Source organism: Amphibalanus amphitrite, unplaced genomic scaffold (genome assembly GCF_019059575.1).
Source record: "Amphibalanus amphitrite isolate SeventyFive unplaced genomic scaffold, NRLGWU_Aamphi_draft 000586F_arrow, whole genome shotgun sequence".
In the NCBI taxonomy this organism is placed as follows: Eukaryota; Metazoa; Arthropoda; class Thecostraca; order Balanomorpha; family Balanidae; genus Amphibalanus; species Amphibalanus amphitrite.
In genome coordinates this window covers 266,848-277,763 of record NW_024882080.1, presented here as the reverse complement: position 1 = coordinate 277,763, position 10,916 = coordinate 266,848, and the positions used below count along the sequence as shown (strand labels likewise).

The window sequence follows — 10,916 nt, the reverse complement described above, 5'->3', positions numbered from 1 at the left end:
TGGTTTACTTCTTGAAATTATTTTTGTTTATGACGATTGCCATGTAATGACGGATGATGCGCGGCCGTCAATTAGCAAAAATAATTAATTGCATGAATTAAAACCACCGCATCTGGACAAAATGACCTCCTCTCTCAACTTAACATATTTTTTTCATCAACATCATGTTTTCGATCAATATCGATCATCTTCGGATGCTTCAATTTTAAGTTCCAACTTCAGGCCACAAATCAAACTACCACGCAAACAACGGGCATATTAAAGCTGGCTTCTTCTTCTTGCACCAGGTGGCAGCACTTCTTTTCGAAAATCAGTGCTTATCTTTCCAAAATCGTGATTTCCTCGCTGAGGAGCGAAATCGGCTTCATCGTTGTCAAAAATAGCAGGTCAAAGGAGGTCATGTTGCATATTATTCGATTCGGCAGGTCTTCCTCAGTCCATTGGTGGCTTGACCGACTCGCTAGCTCAGTTTGAGCGGGAGTTATTGACGAAAAGCTCGTATGACCCTAGTGACGTCATAAATGACGTCATGTAACGTCAAACATGCAAAATTGAAGCATCTTACCTTGCAAGGAGTGCATGAAATCGCGATCCGTGTGCTTGAGATAGTTTGAGATCGTTCCCGGCGCCAGAATAGCAGTTTTCATTTTTCTCAATTGACTTTAGTGGTGAGGTCACGTGACCGACCTGACCTCATGTGATCTTTAGGAAAAATCCTAGAGGTACAAGTTGTGAGACTTCTAGAAGATGCTCGTACTGTAAGTTTCATCCCCCTGTAAAAGCTTCTCTGGGACTAAGGGCGTTGCGAAGTTGCGGCATCTGAGGACCGTTCACTTATGACGTCGGTCAGTAACCTGACCTGACCTGAAAATCTGGTTGGTGTAACAAGATCCGGCTTGAATCAAAGGTCAGGTATGCCTAATTTCAGCTCTCTGTTGCTGGTGTGTTCGGAGCTATCGCGAAAAAAAACTAGGGGGGGGCGAGGATTAAGCTAGGCTGGGTTGGGTAAGTTTGGGTCAAGTATATACGGCGTCCCACCCACACCACCTGTTTATAGCAGGTGTACCTAAACCCACCAGCGACAGCTTCGTAGCAAGTTGCATTGGCACCACAACTATACGTACTTCTCAAATGTATCAACGAATGCTGGATTTGAAATAAGCTAAAAAATTCCTTAAAATCGTAAAATTTGAAACAGTTACCCGAAGTCACCAAACGTCAATGACCTTGACCTGGCCGCAGGCCGACAACTGACAAGTCAACTTGAAACCCATCATGATGCATGGGACAACCATCATGGTTCACATGTTGGCACGTTTATATGTAATCACAATAGAAGTCTGGAAACGCAATTTTATGTGCGCTAGCATAAACGGCAAATCATTTCGGTCTGCCATGGTCTCAGAAATCAGATCAAAGGTCATTGGTTTTAGGATCATGAACTGTATAGGGAATGTGTAACCAGTAACGTAGATAAGTTCGAGGACACTCAAAGTTTCGTCACGATCGGCCGCTTTTAGCGCGAGATAATAGCGAAAAAACGATGGGTTTTATCCGACCCGCACCCCTAAAAGTGTGAGGGATAACCCGCACACGGATAGCGACGGATATCCATCACACCTACCCCAGTAACTATATTTTCTACATGTAAGCATATGCTGACGATATAATGCAGCCAAAATTATCACAGCAGTTACGTGCTTTGTCCCGGGCACCGCATATACTTCTGAGCTGAATGTTCAAATTTGGTTCTCCTTTTCTTTTATTTTTGGACATTCATTTCGATTTTCATTGGACAAGATTGTTGACGGCCCTCCTGTGAAACGAGACTCGATGAATTCTTAAACTCCCTAGTTATTTTGTAACAACCCTAGGTTCGTTGCATACTAACTAGGGAGGTTGCAACGACCCTAGTTTCGTTACAACGTCCCGGAACGAGCAGTTATTTTGTAACGTCCCTAGGGTCGTTGCAAACAAACTGATCGTTCAGGGAGGTTACAACCACCCTAGGGTCGTTGCAAACTAACTGAAATCGCATACTCCCTGTAACATATATTTCTTTTTATGTATTTAAATACTTATATATAATGTGCATAAATCATATATTTCTTCGATGATTGCTGCCGCAATCGAAGCACGCATATCGTAACCAGCACATAAAGCTGTCTTTGGCGATATGATGTGTTTAATGACCGGCCAATACCAGCTATGTGTAACAACGCTAGAAAAAATAACATTATATCTTGTTTCAAACCTCTACTTACGTTTTTGTTACAACAGCGACACCATAAGGCCTATCGACGGCCGACGCTATGCAACTCCGTGGAGTGTCGACGCCGACGGCCGCACTCTGCCGAATGCGCCGAGATCGGAGGGGGACAATCCGCGGCCGTCCACCTGCGCTGCCCGGCCGCTGGAAGGGCGAAGCCGACGCCTAGCTCGTCTGGATGCCATCCACTCAACGGTTACATAGATGCAAAAAGACGACTGCGTGGTACGGCCGCTCACTGCGAGCACAACTAAGCTACTTGGCTACGCCCTCTCGGGGAGGGGAGGGAGGAGCAACAACCAGTAGCGGTGGAACATCTCCAATTAAGGGGGGGCACTGCCGACTTTTAGTCCCATTATTTCCATGACCATGCAACGCCGGTAGGGCTAATGTTAAAATGCCAAAATCAAAGGGGGGCACGGTGCCCCGGTGCCCTCCCCGTTCCGCCGCCAATGGCAACAACCGCCAACAGTCTGAACTCTGTTGAGCCAATGGAGTCTGAGCCGCGCCAATCAGCGTTGTTCCGCGCGTAGACGGGAGATCTATTTTCGCTGGTCCGTCATTCACCAGCATCGTTTCGTGCTCTCGATCGTAGCCATTCGGCCGTGTTGTCGTATGTGCGCCAGCAGCAACAGTGAGAGAGACAGTCTCGGGTCACACCAGTCGGTCGCAAGGGTACCTAGTTATTGTCTATGTTCTTTCCAGTGTTGCAAGCGTTGTTGTTAGGAGCCGAGGGTAATCAGCAGTCGACGCATTTGTTTTGTTAAAATACGATTGAAAATACAGTGAGATACCTATATTCACTTAAAATCACATATCACCTTGGATTTTTTTGGCCCCTGCTACAGCGAACAGCCGATCTCCATGTTTCTGTTCCAGAGCTGCAGTGGACATCAAAAATACATTTATGTTCTGATAACTTAATCCAAAAGTACACAGGTTTCACGACAAACTGCCCTTTCATATAATTTTATTGCTCACAGGTGCTCTGCAAGAAGCGCGCGACTGATTGCAGCTAGTGCACCCACGATTACTAATATCGCGCTAGCTAAACCTGCCATTTACATCCACCAACATCTGTCCAATTAAGTGCCTATTACGATATCGAGCCAGAATGAGACCACGGCATATTATCGTCCTATTACATAGCACAAATTGCGTGTGGGGGTGGGGGGGGGGGGGGGAGGGGGAGTCCGTAAAAATACCAAAATCCAATCATAGCCAACACCGTTTTGGGACGGGGAGTCGAAGCCGGGACTCGTATCGACATATCCTTCAGATATCTGAGCGTCTCACTCATTTTGACACTTAATTAACCCTGGCACACCATCCACCGAGCCAGGTCGGCTCCGACCATCTTGAGTTCCATACTGAGATCTAATAACCAACCGTCAGTTTTTCCTATCAGTCAGCGCGCACTACACCTTCGCACAGCAAGTGCACTGTGCGACCTTCTTTGGACACCGCCTCGGAGCAGGGCGCTGGTCCTAGGTGCTTGGCGCCTTTTGTTCGTGTACGGCTAGCAGCATTTTCGGGGTCGGATGGTTTCCGCGGCGCTCTCGTGGAGCCGTCGGACGACACCGTCAGATGGAGCGCCCGCGACTGGTGACCTGTGAGTGTGACACAGCGAGTCGCGACACGTCAGATCTCACGACGACCGTCACGTTTCAGTCGCGACGGCCGTTTTATTAACAGTCACGGAGGCCGTTATATAAACAGTCATGGCGACCGTCACATACCAGGCACAGTGACCGTTACACACGAGTCAAGGCGACCGTCAATTAGCAGTCATGGCGACGTCACAGGTTGCGACGGTCCTCAAATTTCCGCCACGGCGACGATAACTCATAGCTCATAGCGTTTCCTGTCGCACACTTCGCCATAATTGCAATAATTGCAATGTTTATCCGTTTCTCACTCAAAAGTCGAAGCCCGAGTCTGAGACCCATCATACGTCACGACCCCTGCAACGGCACCTGCATTAGCAGACATCCCCTCCCGGCAACACACAAAGTTCTCTCCACTCTCCAGCCACTCACCTAGGGACTTGGGGGGGGGGGGGCGAACTAATCTTGGGGGTGACATAGCTATAATAGTTAAGGCCAGGATGTGCGTCGAGCTGCCGTCGGCGGGCGTGCTACGAATGGCCGGCGGACCTCCGTCAGCTGGCGGGCCACCATCAACTGGTGGGCCGTGGTCGGCCGACGGGCCGGCGTCGGTCGGCGAGCCACCGTCAGCCGGCCGGCGGGCCACTGTTGGCCATTGAGCCGACGTCCGTCGGTGGGCCTCCGTCTGCTGGCGGGCAGTCTGAATAACAACAAATAGTTGAATTAGTTACTCTAGTGTTCATTGTTCAAGTTCATGAAGTAAAAGTCTCAGCACACCCAATTCTATTCATAGACACCATATATCTATTTCACTCTACATTGCTTTACAACCATTTTTAGAATAATATTAGTCTTAAACTGTTAGTAAGTGAAATGCTTCTGTGTTCAGTTAGGCCTGTTGAGACCATTGCAGAAATGCAGACCATTGCAGAGCTGGAAGGATGATAGGGAAGTAGCTGCTGTGCTACAGTGGCTGTGCTTCTGGCTACAGGTCAGGACGTCCACACTTACCTACAGTAGGGCCTGAGATGGATCTTGGACCCCTGTCAGTGCGGTCTCCCTCTTGATGATGTAATGGGCTGAGGAAAATCAAAGTGATGTTAGTACTGCAACTTATCACAGTTATGAGCAAGGTTTGGATTATATTAGGCTTGGTTTGGTTAGGTTACAAATAAAAATTAATGGCATTAGTAGAGCAGATGTCAAATGAACTACAAAGGGTTTCCAACCAAGGAGAGGCACAGCTGTAGGTTTGTAGGTTGCATGATTTTAGGTTGTAGGTGACTTGTAGGTTAGTTTACGTCAGGTAAGGTTTGGTTTGGTGTTAAAAAGAAGACTCTCTGGGTAAAGCACCTCGCCTTGGTTGGAAAACATTTCTGTAATGTCTGCTCTACTCATACCCAAATACCTTGGTCACAAGCAGGGGGGTTCGCTCCCGTGCCTTCAGCATTACGAAAAATGGCAACAACCCGTGAGCAGCATCAGCGCTCACGCACATGTTCAAGGAAAACAACGTATAATGGACTGCTAACGGCGGCCCTCTCCACCAATCAGCGTTCGGCATATCGAGCGCTGATTGGCTGGTAGCAAACGCGTCATATGTGGGTCTCATTTTTTGCTATCAGTGAACGCGTTATTTAATACACAGTGGCCTATGGAGAATGGCACGCGGAATTGAAGGTCAGTGTTTTATTGCTTCGTACATGCGAATGGGGGTATTTGAGTGGCATTCGACACCATTTTCGAAATCTACAGTGAATTTCTGATCGACTCATGTATATATTTTTATGAATTTGACAGTATTAGTGCTACATAGTCGGTGTTTTATGTTGGTGTTGTTTCTCTCGACCTTTGTCTTGGACTTGAATCATATCTTTTCTCGAAAATGCTTGCCATAACCAGGTCTAAACTGTATCTGTATAAAGGGAATATGTGTTGAATATGAGGAGAAAGTAGTAATGACCATTCTGCCTATCAAACTGCCAGAAGGTGTGCTTGTAAGGTGATTGAAACTGCAGTACGGGTTGCAGATGTGGGTTTGACATTAGCATTGTTGTTGTAACCCCACTTGCTCTAATAAAATGGCAACATGGGGTTATGTACACACTATTTCACAGCCTGGTATCAAGTTGGTTGATATGTGGAGGATAATGAAAGCATAAAAACCTTTCTTAAGTGAATAGGAGCGTTGCGTCTTGTGACTTACGTCAAGTTATTTTAAATCAAATGATTGTGATTGTAACTTTTACTTCAACTATCATTGCGAGTTTTGACCTTTTTAATCATCAAGTTTTATGTGTACCAATTTCATATCCCTGTGTAATGTCTGTGCGGCTTTGTGCAGTGTGAGTGTCTTGAAACAAACCAATTTATTTTGTACCTTTTTGTACTTCAACAAATGTATGTCAAAGGACAAAAATGTCATGTCCATTTTCATTGACACTACTACAGCTAACTTTGCCTGTATTCCTATCTTTCAGAGGCATTCAATTCAATCTGCTTTCCAGTGCAGTACCTAGGAGACTGCAACTGAAACTCGCACAAAGGCAATCAAGTATCACTTCATCAGCCTACAGCAACAGCCCATCTGTAATCAAGATATGGATGAAGTGGCATAGAAGAACAACCAGTTCAAACATGAAAAGATGTATTTTGTTTTGGACTGTTTCTTAGCATAACAGAACAGCACACTTGCTGCTTTTATGTTTGCCCTGTGTGCAGTTTTGAATAATTTTAACTATGAAATGTTTTTGCCAACTCTTCTCTTTACATAAGCTTCCTTTGTCATGCATGTGTAATTTTGAATTTACATGCATGATGTAGGCTGTGTAGGCATATTTCCCTTGGCTTCATAAAACTACTTTGCAAGCTTTTGTTATTGACATTGGTGCTTCCTCATCTATGTGTCCAGTAGTTGATGACAGATGAAGGGAGAAGAGGAGTAGGACAGGGCAACTGATAGCTATTACGAAAAATATGTGCTTGTCTGCACTTCGGGCTGTTCCATCATATGCAGCCTCTATTTACTTTGAGTTAAAAACACCCAATCTTTTGTTTCTTTCCTGTGTGGCCATTGTTTCCATGGTGCTATAAACGTCAAGCTTGAAGTTGGTATCCAAGTGAGCAAAATGTGCATTATTTCAGTCCGTCTTGAATCATTCGTCTTGAATTATATCCCTAACTGACGTCCTGTTATTTGTCCTGCAATGTCTGTGCCTGTGTCCGCCCTTACCTCCGGCTCCAGCCTCCAACCAGCCCTGCTGAGCTCTGTCGCCGGCGCGGTGCGCCGGTGTGTCGCAACGTGCTGTTTCTCCACTCCAGCCGACAGCTGCTAGGAATCGTCCTGTGTCATGCGCCATGCGACACAGCAATTGTAAGCTGCAGGTCACATTCGTACTGATTGGCTCCGCATATGTGCATCCGGCCGAGTGCTAGTCGATATCAGGGACGTTGGTCGGACTGTTGTGGCGGCGTGCATTGTGCTGGTTGAAGTTGTTGTATTTCTGTTTGTGAAAAGCATTAATACATAACCATGGCCGCAGCCCAATGTTATTGTGGATTTCAGAGGGGGTGGCCAGTCAGGAGGGCCCCATGTGGGTATGGATCCAGTGTCCAGTGGGATTGGCTAAGATTTCCGGCGATTGATAAACGCTTCTATGATAGTAAACCTAGTCCTATTGAGTTATGAGGGGAGGTGACGTGAGGGACCTGACCTTACTAAACTCTTGTGAAAACACGACACATACGAACGGTAAGAAACCGACAGCCATTCTTTCCGCCAAGTGTCATCTTTCTGTGAAGGATTTCTTGGCACTGAGTGTTCAGAAATTGTGTTGTTTTTGGACTGTGTAGAGGCTCACGAGCGACAACATAGGTCAACAACCTGACGTAACTTAAATATGCGACTTATACCAGAAGATCCAGCTTGATCAGAAGATTGGACATGTCAAATTTCAGCTCTTTAGCTCAAAAGAATTTTGAGCTGTCGTAAAAAACCGTCAGTGTGGCACCATATCGCCTCCCCGCGCGGTCGGAAGGTAAAAGTTCGCCGGCTTTAACTAAACAAATAGTCGTCGTATCGCAAATTCATTGACGGCGTTCGAAGCGTCGTTCAATTTACTTTCGAAACATATCCTAACATTAACATTTAAACTGCCTAGCGCAATCTCCAACAAGCAAAAGTTCCGTGCATTCATCCTCATACAGTGTTAGCGGCCGCCGGCCGCCGGCCGCTGACCCACATTCGCGTCATCAGGGAATGCCGCAACTAATTTATTGTTTCCAACTTTTTTCCCGGAGCGTTCTACCTGGTTTATATAGCCTTGGTCACAAGTGACATCAACTTATCCGAGCATGATAGATAATGAAACAGAAATAGTACATGCATATGGACCCCAACCTAACAATACATCAACCTTGTGCGTACCTACAAAAAAAGCTGCTGGCAACGCCCGTCCCAGGCAATGTATACCAAGTAGTCGTTGGATGAAGAGTAGTCGTCCATGCCCATGCCCGCCCAGAACCACTGTTATCCACATATTGACAACCACTGTTAGCATGGATATGGATATTGTTGGGCGCTTGAGCCTGATGGCTACGCGCCCTAATCCACGAAGAAGAAGAAGTGGATATGGATATCAATTTTTTGTCTAGCTTTGCCAGCAAATTACGAAAAAATATAATTTACGTTTCCACACAAACACCTCACCTTGACCCTTGTCTGATGTCTCTTCACAGTGATGCTTTGAGTGCTTGATGTAAGGAACACACGACTTTGACCATAAGGCATTTTCTTAAACCATCCAGCATCAACTTTTTCATAGTGTTACTTTTCACTGAAAAAAAAAAATATATTTGGGCTTGTGGGAACTTGCAAGACAACTCCCATAACACTAAGAATTGGCTCAAATTTATCAAATCAAATTAAATTTAAACCAAGTGTATGTACCTATTACAATACCATGAAAGAACCTCCATCCATGACACTACAATGCGTGACAATACACAACAAAGACGAAAAATGTTTGTCAAGCTGTTGTTGCTCCGAATCTGAGCTGCTCTGGACCAATCAAACATCGAATCACGCCTACAAACGCAGAAGTATTAAAGCGGATGCATCATTAGCAGGAACGTCGAACATAAAATTACGCCATTGCAATTCGACGTACCTCACATTAAAAAACATTTTTATGGCTTTGAGGTCAAAATGAGGTGTCTTACCGTATGCTTTGGTCTTTGTTATTCTCACCATCGATAGAATAATCAATTCTGTACATTTTTCAGCTTTAAATAGATCGCGACTCCCTCTTGTTTTTGAGAAATCATCCAGGGAAGGTGAAAGCGTCACTTTCTGCAAATGCAATGGTGACTTACCTTAGACGCAAAATTTCTGGTCTGTCGATTATTTATGCCCATAATCATGCACAGATAAAAAAGAAAAATAGTTTCTCCGTCGGATAGGGTATAATTTTGGTAGCAACTAGCGGAAGATCTATACAAAATGTCCGTTTTGTTCAAAATTAAGTGACAGACAAATGCAAAGTTTCATATTTGGGAGCAAAATTCAATGTCTTACCGTACGATTCTCTTTTAAAGAAATCACATGCTTATATGAAAATGAGTTCTGCGTTTTTGACGTTTTAAATAGACCGCGACTCTCTTTCGTTTTTGAGATATCGTGTGTGAAGTGTGCTGCGGGAGCCGTGTAGAACTGCAACTCTAATTTACACTTCTTTGAATATATTAGAATTCAGGGCATATACTGTGATGAATTGTAGCTCATGTTATAGGAAAATCTTTTCTGAGCCTGAATATACCACATTTATTGACCAATACATGATAATTTACCCAATATTTGTCCTGGAACATTGCCTCTTCTCGACTCAAAACGGGTCACGATCCATGGATATGCTCGAAATTCTAGAAAGCACTATTTGTAGATATTTTTGTGGATTTACTATTAATTTTAATATTTGAAAACAGAAAAGAAGAGATTTGTGTAACAAACGGCTATAACTTGAAATAATTGCTTTGGAAAAATGGTGCGAATGGCTTGATTTTATTTCCTTTATTAGCATACAGATTTTCTTGTCGGCTCCCCTCTGCTAATGCACTTCAAATTAATAGATGCATAATTAATATGGCCCAAATATGTCGCCTATTTTTCGTTTTTGGGTCTTAATGGCCAGCTGAAGAAAGTGGTCAAAATACCTTAGGTAGTGCTGTGGCGGCAAACCGGTTTTACCTAGTTCTCTATATACCGTGCGGACTATGTGACAAAACCACAAACAAAATGCTTTTTTATGCCGATGACTGCTCTTTATACTCGTTTTACTCTCCAACTGACAACTTTCACGACGCACAAATGACACTACAGAAAGACCTAGACATCATACACAACTACGGACAAACATGGGCTATAACATTCAATGCAACGAAAACCACACAACAAACTTTCTCACATCGACAACAAACTAATCGACCAACCTTTACTTTCGGCGGTAAACCCATTCCAATAGTAAATGACCATAAACATCTCGGCCTCACACTATCCGCAGATCTACGCTTTCACACACACATTAATGACGTCCTTCTAAAATTTAATCGTTCTATGGGCCCTTTATACCCAATAGCAAAACACATACCTAAAGGAATGCTTCTATCTCTCTATATTACTTACGTTCAACCTTTCCTCGACTATTGTGACATCACTTACGACGGACACATCACAACGACTGACGGCATGCGACTAGAAAAAGCACAAAACAGAGCAGCACGACTGATCACTGGGACTGGACTTCGGACATCGACTAACGGACTGCGACGAGAACTAGGATGGACTTCTTTAACCGACAGACGGAAAATCCACAAACTTCAGTTTTATCACAAATTAATATTCAATCCTATAGTTCCCGAATTTATTAAGACCATTATTCCTAACACAAGACAGCAAAACACAACACGAACTTTACGAAATATTTCAGCTCTAACAATACCATTGGCCAGAACCACATCCTATTACCGATCCTTCGTCCCATCCT

The 10,916-nt window shown here is 44.4% G+C and overlaps 1 long non-coding RNA gene across 3 annotated transcripts; it reads right to left on the bottom strand.

Annotated features, from left to right (window-relative positions):
- Positions 1–3,043: 3,043 nt before the first annotated feature.
- Positions 3,044–10,082, bottom strand: LOC122394352. Of its 3 annotated transcripts, none has more exons than XR_006258844.1 (4): positions 8,303–10,082; positions 4,888–4,955; positions 4,309–4,576; positions 3,044–3,879 (listed from the first exon to the last, which is right to left on the bottom strand). It is a non-coding gene; the product is annotated as an uncharacterized LOC122394352 (long non-coding RNA). The 3 variants fall into 3 exon arrangements; XR_006258845.1 differs by having other exon boundaries at positions 8,564–10,082; XR_006258843.1 differs by having other exon boundaries at positions 3,044–4,576; positions 8,564–10,082.
- Between the last annotated feature and the right edge of the window lie 834 nt (positions 10,083–10,916).